Source organism: Acomys russatus, chromosome 8 (genome assembly GCF_903995435.1).
Source record: "Acomys russatus chromosome 8, mAcoRus1.1, whole genome shotgun sequence".
NCBI classification, from domain to species: Eukaryota; Metazoa; Chordata; class Mammalia; order Rodentia; family Muridae; genus Acomys; species Acomys russatus.
In genome coordinates, this window is record NC_067144.1 from 38,484,857 (window position 1) to 38,495,580 (window position 10,724).

Below are 10,724 nucleotides of genomic sequence, written 5' to 3' on the forward strand. Positions count from 1 at the left end.
CTGTCAGCAGACCAAAACTGTTTTACACACATATTACTAAGAAATAACTCCAAACCGAAGGGACAAATTTTTTTTCTCTAGACTCAAGAGAGCCTGAGGTTTCAGGAACCTTACCTTCATGTGTTTGCCCTTCTTAGTTCTGAAGTCACACAGCCACAATAACCACTTTGCTTTCTCCAGCTCCAAAACCACCACGGCCAAGAACTCACCGCCCACGTCCCAAACATAAAACCACCCCAAGCCCAAAGATACTGCAGACTAAACCAGGTAAATGTGGCACTTGGCTCATGTAGCTCTTCGGTGGATATGGCCAATGTGGTAGTTACACTTGCCATTACAGGTGAAGGCTAAAACCACAGAAACAGCTGCCACTAGCATGGTGTTCCGCCAATCCCCATGACTTTCTCACTCTGCTTTCCTGAGGAATTCCTTGATACTTGAAAATTGTACATCTTTTTTTCTTCCCTCTGACATTTAATTATAATTTGCTCTTTGATTATAAATTAGAAAAGTATCTATTTAGCATATTTGATTCAAGAATTACACATTTTATTAAGCGCCGCTTTAGCCTTATGGGCTATGAGAGGTAAGGAGTGACTTAGCTGAGCAAAGAAGCAACTCTTGCTCAGATATCATAAATAAAAATAAAGAGTAGGAAGAGCAGATGGCCACTGTCTTACCAGCTGTTGGGCACATAATTAATTCTTCAATAAAAATGTATATAGGGGCTACTACATGTAATGTAGACTGCAATCTTTTAGTCCTATAGACTTGCCAGCAAGAATGGGCCTGAGTCCTATAGAGAGGGAGGTGGTGTGGTGACGATAGAAAGCTAGGACCTAGGAGAGTGGCCTGATTGAGAAGGGTGATATTTGCTCAGTTGAACAATGATGCTATTTTTGGAAAGCCCACAAAGAAGATCACAGATGCCCAACTTCTGTGATTGCTCGAAGCATCTCGGCGTGTCCACCTACCCTTCAGAGTCAGGTCTTTTCTGTCTTGATAATGAAGAGATATAGTCACAAGTTCCATAGACTACTGACCCTCCATGTCTAGCTCTTTTTTGCTTTTCCTCAAACATTGGTCTTCATCTTTTCTCAAAGTGAACTCGTAGCAAAATCAAGCATTGTCTCTTTTGGTTATTCTGCATTGTCTCTGTCAACAATCATATTTAGCATTACTCTTGGATTTGTTTTCTAATATATGGTCTTATAAGTTATGCTTTTACATTAATATCTCATAATTGTTAAAAAAAATAATGTTATTACATGCATAATATACTTCTAAGCAGAGTTTCTATCACATTATTTGCTAATATAAAAACAATCAAAACTTATAGCTAATTCTGTATATAAATAGGCAAAGTTGTCATTAACTATGTATAAACACTAAGGTTAGAGCCAGGCTGTACAAATATCTGTGAACTACTATGGAGAAACACTAAAGTTTTTGGTATTTGTTGTTATTGACTATAGAACTGATGCTAATCTGGTAAAGTTTACATTTGGGAGAATGTGATGGATTTTCTGCTGGGTTTAACATTTCCTTGCTTTAAATTGCTTTTGGTTCTTTCTCACAGCCGACTTGGGACCCATCGCTCCTGAGCCATCTTTAGGTAACTTTTTCTTTCACTGTTGAGCTTTGTTGAGTAGATGATGGCGACATCTCCTGGTGTCATGCTCTTACAGGACTCGTCTCAAAGTGTTGAAAAGTTCCTTATTTTTTTAACAGAAAGGTACCTTGACTTAATTCAAGATGGCTATCTGATCCATGCCCTGCCTTGAAACTTTCACATCAGTGAGTGTCTTTGACTAGGTCCTCCTGTAGGACTCTCATGCAGCATCAGTGATGGTGCAGTGAAACTTCTCTGAGAAGTTTGATTTCTATATTTCAAGATCTGTGCAGCTGTCTTTTTTGCTCTGCTGATGTTTCAGTGGTTTTCAAAACACTCTAGTAAACCACCCAGTGCATCCCCCAGGCAGAGTCATGTTAAACTAAAGGCATCACTGTGGAGTTGATTCAGAGTCCACAACACTAAAGTTGAATGTGGCTTTATAACCAATTTGGGGTTAGAGACATGTTCAAGAAAATAGGAATCACTCCTAACTTACATTTCTTAAATGTAATTATACCCATTATTTTTGTCTCAATTATTAAATTTCAATTATTAAAGAGATCTGCAATATACTAGAGCAAAAATTTCAAGCCCTAGTGACTTCCTACATCCTAGTGATTTCCTAGATCAGACTATTAAAGGCTTTTTTAAAAACTCAGGATACATCAACCTAGGCATAGCGTATGCACTCATCAACACTATGTTAATTCTAAATTCTCTTCATCAGCTTCAACAACAACAAAAAAAGTCCGCCGTCCCCGTCCCAAACCTAAAACCACGCCCCATCCAGAAGTACCTCAGACAGTATTGGGTAAATATATGCTTTGTGATTTGTTCTCTGTTAGAGGCTATCCTATACATCTCTTTAGGATAAAACCACCTGGTTTTCAGGAGAGCATCATATGGCTATGACCCTTTGCTTCCCTTTTTAGAGTATTGTCTCTCAGTGACCACTTTATTTATGTTTCTTACTCTGATTATATTCACATCCTAAATATGATACTGCTTAGTACAGTATTGATCAAAAAATTATCTGCTCACATCTTCATTAAGCTCTCAACTCACTCTCCTGAGCATCATCAGTGCATGGCTCTGTTGCAGGAGGTTTGTTTCATCTACCAGTTAAAGTTGTTCCTGCAGAAACAGAAAGTAATGTAAGCCAGGGTTGTTGATGCAAGTGTGAAATAAATATCACTATAACACAAATGATACATATAGGAACTTTGTGAAAATTTATATAAGAAAACACCCAAGGTAGTTAGTAAGAAATTTGCACAGGATTTATAGGTTTGAAGAATGGAGGAACAAGGCTAACACATTGAGAACATGTCAAAAGACTTCCCCGACAGAGGATAACGTACTGATGCTCTCTGTCAGATCTGTCAGATGGGCTCACAGAATGAATTAAAGGAACTGGGGAACTGAGATCATCTATTTGAACCTATGGGACTTAATGGTTCTCACTTCTGCACAAAACCCTTCTCTTTCTGTTCACTGGAAACAAAGACAACCAAACCCAAAGATGATAAAAACTACTAGTTCTTCATCTTGTTAAGTAACAGTGTTCTCTAAGGACTTCACCTCTTTTTTTTCTTTTTTATTCACTTTATATCCCAATAGTAGCCCCCTCCCTTCTCTCCTCCCACTCCCATCCTTTCTCACTCTTCATTCTTCCTCCCCTACTCCTCAGAAAAGGGAACCACCCCCAACCCTACCAACCCACACCAGCACATAAAATTTACATCAGGAACGAGCACATCCTCTTCCCCTGTGGCCTGGCAAGGGGGAAGTGATCAAAAAGCAGGCAACAAAATCCGTATCAGAGAAAGCCCCTGCTTCAGTCACTAGAGTACCCACAGGAAGCCTGAGCTACCCATTGGCTACATCTGGGTAGGGGGCCTAGATCTAATCCATGTGTGGTCCTTGGTTAGGGCTTCAGTTTCATCAAGCTTCTCTGGGCCCTGGTTGGCTCTGCTGGTCTTCTTGTGGAGCTCAATACTACTCAGCTATTAAAAGCAAGAACATGATGAAATTTGTAGCCAAATGGGTGGAACTAGAAAGTATCACCCTGAGTAAGGTAACTCAGACCCAGAAAGAAACACATGGTATATACTTACTTATAAGCAGATTTTAGCTGTATAGTACAGGATAAACATACTATAATTCACAGACCCAAAGAAGAGGTCCCAAACAAGGAAGACCTAAGGGAGGATGTTTAAATCTCACCCAGAGGAGGAAATAGAATAGACAGTGGAAGCAGTTGAAGAGAAGGAACAAGGTAGGAGACAGAGCACAGAGAGAAATGAGAGGGGAGGTCAGACCTGCAGAGGCAGGCCAGGCAGGAGGACAAAGGGTCTGCAAAGAGATGAGAAATGGTGGGCAGGGGTATCTCTCTAACAAGCTGGAGACATAAGATAAGGTAGGTTTCTGGGAGGACATAGGGGTAACTCTAGCTGAGACTCCTAGTAATAGGGTCATAGAGACTGAAAAAGATACACTCTAACTAGACAGAAGTCCTAGTTGAGGAAGGAGAACACCAAACCAACCCACAAAACTTCAACCCCAATTTTACTCTGCCTACAGGATGTGCAGGGATAAAGATAGAGCAGAGATCGAGGGAATGTCCAACCAATGCCTGGCCCAACCTGAGACCCACCCCCATGGGAGAGAGCCAAACCCTGTCACTATTAATGATGCTCTTCTATGCTTGCAGATAGGAGTCTAGCATAGCTGTCCTCTGAGAGGCTCCAACCAGCAGTGGATTGAAACAGATGTTAAGATTCACAGCCAAACATTGAGTGAAGCGTATGGAATCTTCTGGGAAAGTAGGTAGGGAGGATATAAGGACTTCACCTCTTAATGGGTGTGGTTTCAGCTTCCTTATTCCTATGAACATCCATCGCACACTAAGTATAGTGTGACCTCAAAGCTTCCTAACTTTTTCCTTTCCTTCCTTCTCACCCTGTATTCCTGTTTCTCTCTGGCACTAGCAAGTCACACATCTAGCACATACTCAAGGAAGGATATAAATACAACCTTTTTATCTGTAGTGATACAAAGTATTAACAAATCACTAGGGATCACCATAGAGTCGATAAACTGTTATGTTTATGTTTAAATGTCTGAACTGCACATTACATCTGGCATCCATCACTATTTAATGGTGGATGGAGTGTTTGATTTTGCCTTTTATGGAAGTTCTGGGTGTCTTCCCACCTTTTTCTGATGATGAGTCAGATTATCTGTACAGGTTCTCGTGTTACTTAAAAATGGATCCTAGAGTTCTAGAAGGAGTGTTCACTCAACTAAGAAGGCTGTGATTAATCTCTGAATCAAATGCATATATAGTGGTTCTGTGGAAAAGTATTTGAAGGCTATATATATTCATTTTCTCCAGAGCTAAGAACATTAAAATTAATGTTGGAGCCTGGGAAAACTTGTTTTTACTGCTAAGGTGAATGTTCTAATGTTCTGTGCATTCATAAAATCTCTGGTTTCCTTTATTCTTTTGATCAGTTCCTGCTACAAGCCTTGAACCAGTTATTAGAACTGAGGCTCCAGGGACAACATTAGGTAATGCCTTATCATGTTCTTCCACATCTGCATTCCGTACCCATTTTATCATCTTCATAACCACTGTTTCACAAAGCTTCTGTGGCTTCTATCCATTCAACTGCTCACTATGTTTGAGTGTTAAAAGGATGTCCTGTTTTTATGAGAGCCAACGTATTGAAAAAAATGTGTAATATCCATAGATGTGTATAGACTTACTATCACATCTTATATGTTTCCTATCCCTGTTTCTGTGTATATCCTGTTTATCACATCCACATTTTTGTTATGGGGTGTCCATCTCTGTCCATGTCTACAAGGGAACCTACGTATCATCTAGGCTGAGTTTAATTTGTGTAGCTCTTATGATGTGATAGGTTGGGATTTGTTTGGTTTTTTGTTTGTTTGTTTGTTTGTTTGTTTTGGTTTTTGAAGCTCTAAATGTCTGCACTTTCACCATCTGCATGGTTTTATTTTGGTTTTTACCATTTTAGGGAATGATGAAAGTTTGCTTTCATGAGCATGAAGATAGAAAATGTATTCAAGGCCAATCAATTGCAGTTATTAGGACTATCATTAGCATGGAACTACCCACACCCACCTGATCACACTCTAACTCTGCGACGTGTTGGAGAATTTCTCCACTCAGGAATCTTTATGAGAAGCTATAAATATTCTTGATAAATACGTTTTTATATGTTCATGAATTTTGTTTCTCAAAAAATCACAAGTGACACAAGAAAGCACAATATAAAAACAGAGACAGATATTCCAAATCTTGGACAAGAAATTTCTTGAAACTCAAGAAACTATAATAAGTGTATTCTTGATCACTGTTTCTAAAATCCAAAATACTGTATTAACCTGAGATTTTCTTCCTTCAGCTCCCAAACTGCCTCACCAACCAGGCCATGCACATCCCAAACCTAAAACCACAAGGAGTCCTGCAGCACCTCAGACAGAACTGGGTAAATGTGTAGGGCCTGGGTTAAGAATTCTGGCAGCCCATCCAAGCATGTCCTCCAGAAAATACCATGGCAACTGGTGTCAACAGCTCAGATAAGGGACAAAGGAAGATGAGTTCTTATGCTCTGTGTGCTGGGAGGTTTTTTCTCCAGTGGTTGTTTTCTGGCAAGGCTACTCATTATGAAGTGTTCATAGTAAACAGAAGAACAAGTATATGTTTGTACTCGTACAGAATGATATAGCAGTTACTGTCAAGTCCTGTGAATCATAGCAGGCACCAGGTCAGACAGTAGTAAGTGCTCTCTATATGGTGAAAGAGAGTAGATGCTTCAGGCTTTGTAGAGCATATGGCCCATGCAGCAGCACGGTCTTCTTCTTCTTCTTCTTCTTCTTCTTCTTCTTCTTCTTCTTCTTCTTCTTCTTCTTCTTCTTCTTCTTCTTCTTCTTCTTCTCCTCCTCCTCCTCCTCCTCCTCCTCCTCCTCCTTCTTCTTCTCCTTCTCCTTCTTCCTTCCTTCCTTCTTCCTTCTTCTTCTTCCTCCTCCCCCTCCTCCCCCATCTTGTTTCCACCAACCATTTATAAATGTAAAAGTAATTTCTACAGGGATGATATCCTTGAGGGGAGATAATAGGGAGGTTCAGAAGGGCGAGAGCCATTGAAAGGAAGCACCCTCTTATGAAAAAGGTAAGGCGTATAAGACCTAAATGATTTTAATGAGACTCCTTCAGCTAATGGTCTATAGAACACATTGAACAGTTGTAAACAAACTAAGGAGCTTAGAGTACATCAGAGAATTGATTTGTGGCCAAACTGTCTTTGGGTGTTGGACAAGGCTGCCTTGCTATGCCACAGACAGAGTGGCTAGCTGCCCCTTGTATTGTTCTCTTAAACAGTCAAATTAGGATCTTCTCGGTGAGTTGGATTTGGTCTAGTTATCAGTCAGCTCTGGTCACTATAACAAAATGACTAGTACAGACTACTTAGAAAGGAGAGGTTTATCTAGTACAAATACTTGAATGCTTATATTTCAGGGGCACATCAAGGCTCTGTGGTAAAGGCTACGCCCTGCCTGTAGCACCTCATGGTGTGGTGCTATGGTGGATGCACGTACAAGATACAGAAAGTATAAAACTAGAAAATTAGGAAATTTCAAACCAGGAGCATAGAGGACTAGATTAGCCAAGGGCTTTTTATTCTATAAAAATAGAGCTCTGGAGAGCTTAAAGGGTCACACAGAACCTACCACATGGCTGTGCAAGCATATCTTATGCTGTCAATAACCTGAGACCTTCTCACTAGATCCCACATCCAGAGGTACCACTGCCTTCAAACAGCATTTGGAGACTAGGATTCAGAGGACACTAATATACAAATCACACCTATCTCCCTGGTACATTAAATAGACTCAAACACCAGAGAATGAAGGCAACCTGAAGGCGCTTGGCATAAACTTTGTAGGCCAGTACCTACAAAGTTCCCCTTGTAAGAGATGGGTTGGCTTCTAAGAGCAAAGATACCATATTCTCTTTTTAGAGAGTTGACCACATGGCTTAGTGGTTCAGACATGTTTCTATCCTGCTAGAATTCTTTTCCAATGGATATTGTAGGTTTTATAAGTTTTAATGTTTGGAGTGGTAAAAACCACTTATATTGTTTTTGTTATTTTTGGCTAGTTGCTACTCAAGTCTTTGAGCCAGTTACCCTTTTAAGAGAGGATCCAGTGACCACAATAGGTAATGATGTTCCTGACTCTCTACCAATGCTTTCTCTGTTCATTGTCATAGTCATCGCATGTTGCCACCCAATTACATTCTTTATTTTATTCGAAGTGAACAGCCTTAGAAGTACTCGCCTCTTGTTTGTTAGATGCATAGCAAGCCCTGGTGTGTGTCTAGCTTATGGGATGGTCAGCCTCATAACTCATTTTAAGCTGTTTACATGTTGCTTTATCATTTTAGTGTAACCAATTTGGGGGGGGAGGTATTAAGACCAGTTTCACGTATCCTGACGTGAATCTCTGATTTATGCAAGCCAAGCTACAGCAGGGAAGTTTCTTCTGCCTGTTAATACTATGTGCTCAATGAGATTTAGTAGGTTGAATAGCAAATTATCAGTGTGATTTAGTTGTTTAAATAGTGTATCATCAGGTTAATATCTTTAACTAGTAAGCTCCATCCTTAATATGAATTGGAGTTCTTTCTATATATACCATAATTTAAATGATTCCCAGCAATTTTATTGCAGTCATATAATTCTAGGAGACATTTTTGAAAATACTAGTCTTGTGAAAATACTAATATTGACTTTCTGAATGAATAATTTTGATTGGTATATTGATAGTTTCCCCCAAAGTACAATCAATAACAAAAGACAGAATAACATGGTATGAAGTACAGCTTTCCCACACTGCCTGTAACTCAAGAAAATTCACCAATCTTTGAAATATCTAAAGATTTTCTTAATTGTAATGTGCTGAACTTTAATTGTAATTAAATTGTAATGTAATGAACTTTAAAATAACTCAAGCTTAGCTCTTATTAATTTCCAAAAATGTCTGAAAGAACACAATCTCAAAGCTACCCAAGTCTAGATATACTGGGTCTCTTAGATAAACAAAAGGTCCTTGGTTCAAATAGCCTGGGAGCCATGAAAAGTGGCAAATATCACACCATTATAGGTTCCCCCTAGAGAGGGGACTTCCAAGAGGCTGCTCCATGCTAAAGGCTGGCAAGACCTTTACAACTGGAAGACATGCATCTAATCTTCACTTTAACTGAGAGTTGTAGGAAAATGTTTTACTTCTCAGTTTGGAGGCCAATGAAATCATGAGAAGTTATTTTTCGAATGGCTGCTTGTGTATTTCTTAACTTCAGAACATTGCCTACAGGCATCTTTCATGAGCCTGGTCTCTATTTTCTTTTTAAGTGTTCAAAAACACAAGTTAGCTTTCTGTATACTTCTCACAAAACATTAGAAGCACATGTAAGGACATGGGTAAGAATCTCCTGATGTTTTCCAGGTTAGAGTCAGGAATGGCCTTCCTTCACATTACAAAACTGGGGCAAAGATGACGCCTGTCTGGGAGAGCAGTGTTAGCTGCAGTTTGGCTAGTCTGGACAGGAAAATTGGCATTTGCTTTGAGTTTCGGACAGCTGTTGCATAATGTTACATACTGACTTCTTAACAGTGATTTATTATTACTGCTCTGGAAGATACAACTCAAAGACCAAAGTTCTTCTAGGTCAGGTTCTCCCAAGGCCTCTCATTAGTGCATAAAAGGCTGCCGTGCTATATTCTCACATGGCCTTTTGTCTGTGTACACACGCATGCCTACTGTCTCTTCTTCTAATAAGGACATCTGACAAATTGGAGAGCCCTGACCTTATGATCCCTCAGTTACACCTTTAAACATTATATATATTCACATACATACTTAAGATGCAATGCTGTGTTAGCAGACTCATTTTGAAGTAAATGTGTCTGTTTCCACATGTTTTTAAGAAGCTCCTATTTGTCAATTCAGTTCCTATTATAGATATTGAACCTGTTAGAGGCCTTGTACCTGTTACAGACCTTTAAACACCTGTTGCTTTTAGAACTGAGTCCCCTCGGACAACACTAGGTCACAACCCTACTTGCTAAGTGCTTCTATTGGTCATTGTATAATCCACTAAGTCTACATCCCCGTGAGCTGGCTTTTCCTCCTTTCTGACAAAGTACCCATCATCTTTTGCCATCTGCTACAGAGTTCAAAGCATCTTAAAGACATCCTTCCTGTTGTGTTTCTGAGAGCTAAGCATGAACTTACCTCAGACATTAACAGCCACATGTGACATTTGAAAGTGCCATGTTGTCATGTGCATCACAGAACAGTGTTCTGTATTACAGCTGAGCTTTAACCACCGTAGAATGACTGTCCATCAAGAGAAGCTACTCTTATGTTCCTTGGTGCATCTGTGTTTGTAGACCTATTAGTTATTGTACAGTATGTCTGTTTCTTTAGTGATATTATTTAAGTAATGAAATGTATATAATGGTGCATATAAGTAATAAGTTAAGTAATGATATATTTTACTATAAATTTGACATATTGGAGATGACCCAATTGAAATGTTAAATTATAGGCCTCTACATTAGTATGACCAAATCTCCCCAAACCATCATTAAATGATTCTTCCTTTCAGACATTTTCTCCAAAGTAAGGGTTTATGACTTTCTCCAAATGAGTCTGAGTCTTCTTGCATTGAATGAGCAACTCAACTGTGAACAGGCATTTACTCCTAACTACCATCAATGACAGAAAGACATGTTTCTTTAAAAAACTGAAAAATCCACTAAAAGAATGATCTCCTGCATGTTTATGAAATCTGGGAGCTACTGAAGGGTCTCTTTTCAGTATCCAAGACCATAAGAAGGAAAATAACACAAGGCTTCTCTTTCTTCAGCTAGCAAAATATCACAAAGAACACACCATCCGCGACCCAGACCTAAAGCCACATTGAGCCCTCAAGCACCTCAGACAAAACCTGGTAAACTGGGAGTTTTTCTGGGCAAGCCTGGTCTGTCTCCCCATAGATTTAATCAATGCTGGT

At 39.4% G+C, this 10,724-nt stretch overlaps 1 protein-coding gene and 1 long non-coding RNA gene across 2 annotated transcripts in view; both read left to right on the top strand.

Annotated features, from left to right (window-relative positions):
* Positions 1–10,724, top strand: part of Abi3bp (ABI family member 3 binding protein) — a 205,739-nt gene that overhangs the window by 134,717 nt on the left and 60,298 nt on the right.
* LOC127192758 (uncharacterized) lies at positions 4,560–10,660 on the top strand. The gene is made up of 3 exons (XR_007831071.1): positions 4,560–5,188; positions 6,052–6,135; positions 10,578–10,660. It is a non-coding gene; the product is annotated as an uncharacterized LOC127192758 (long non-coding RNA).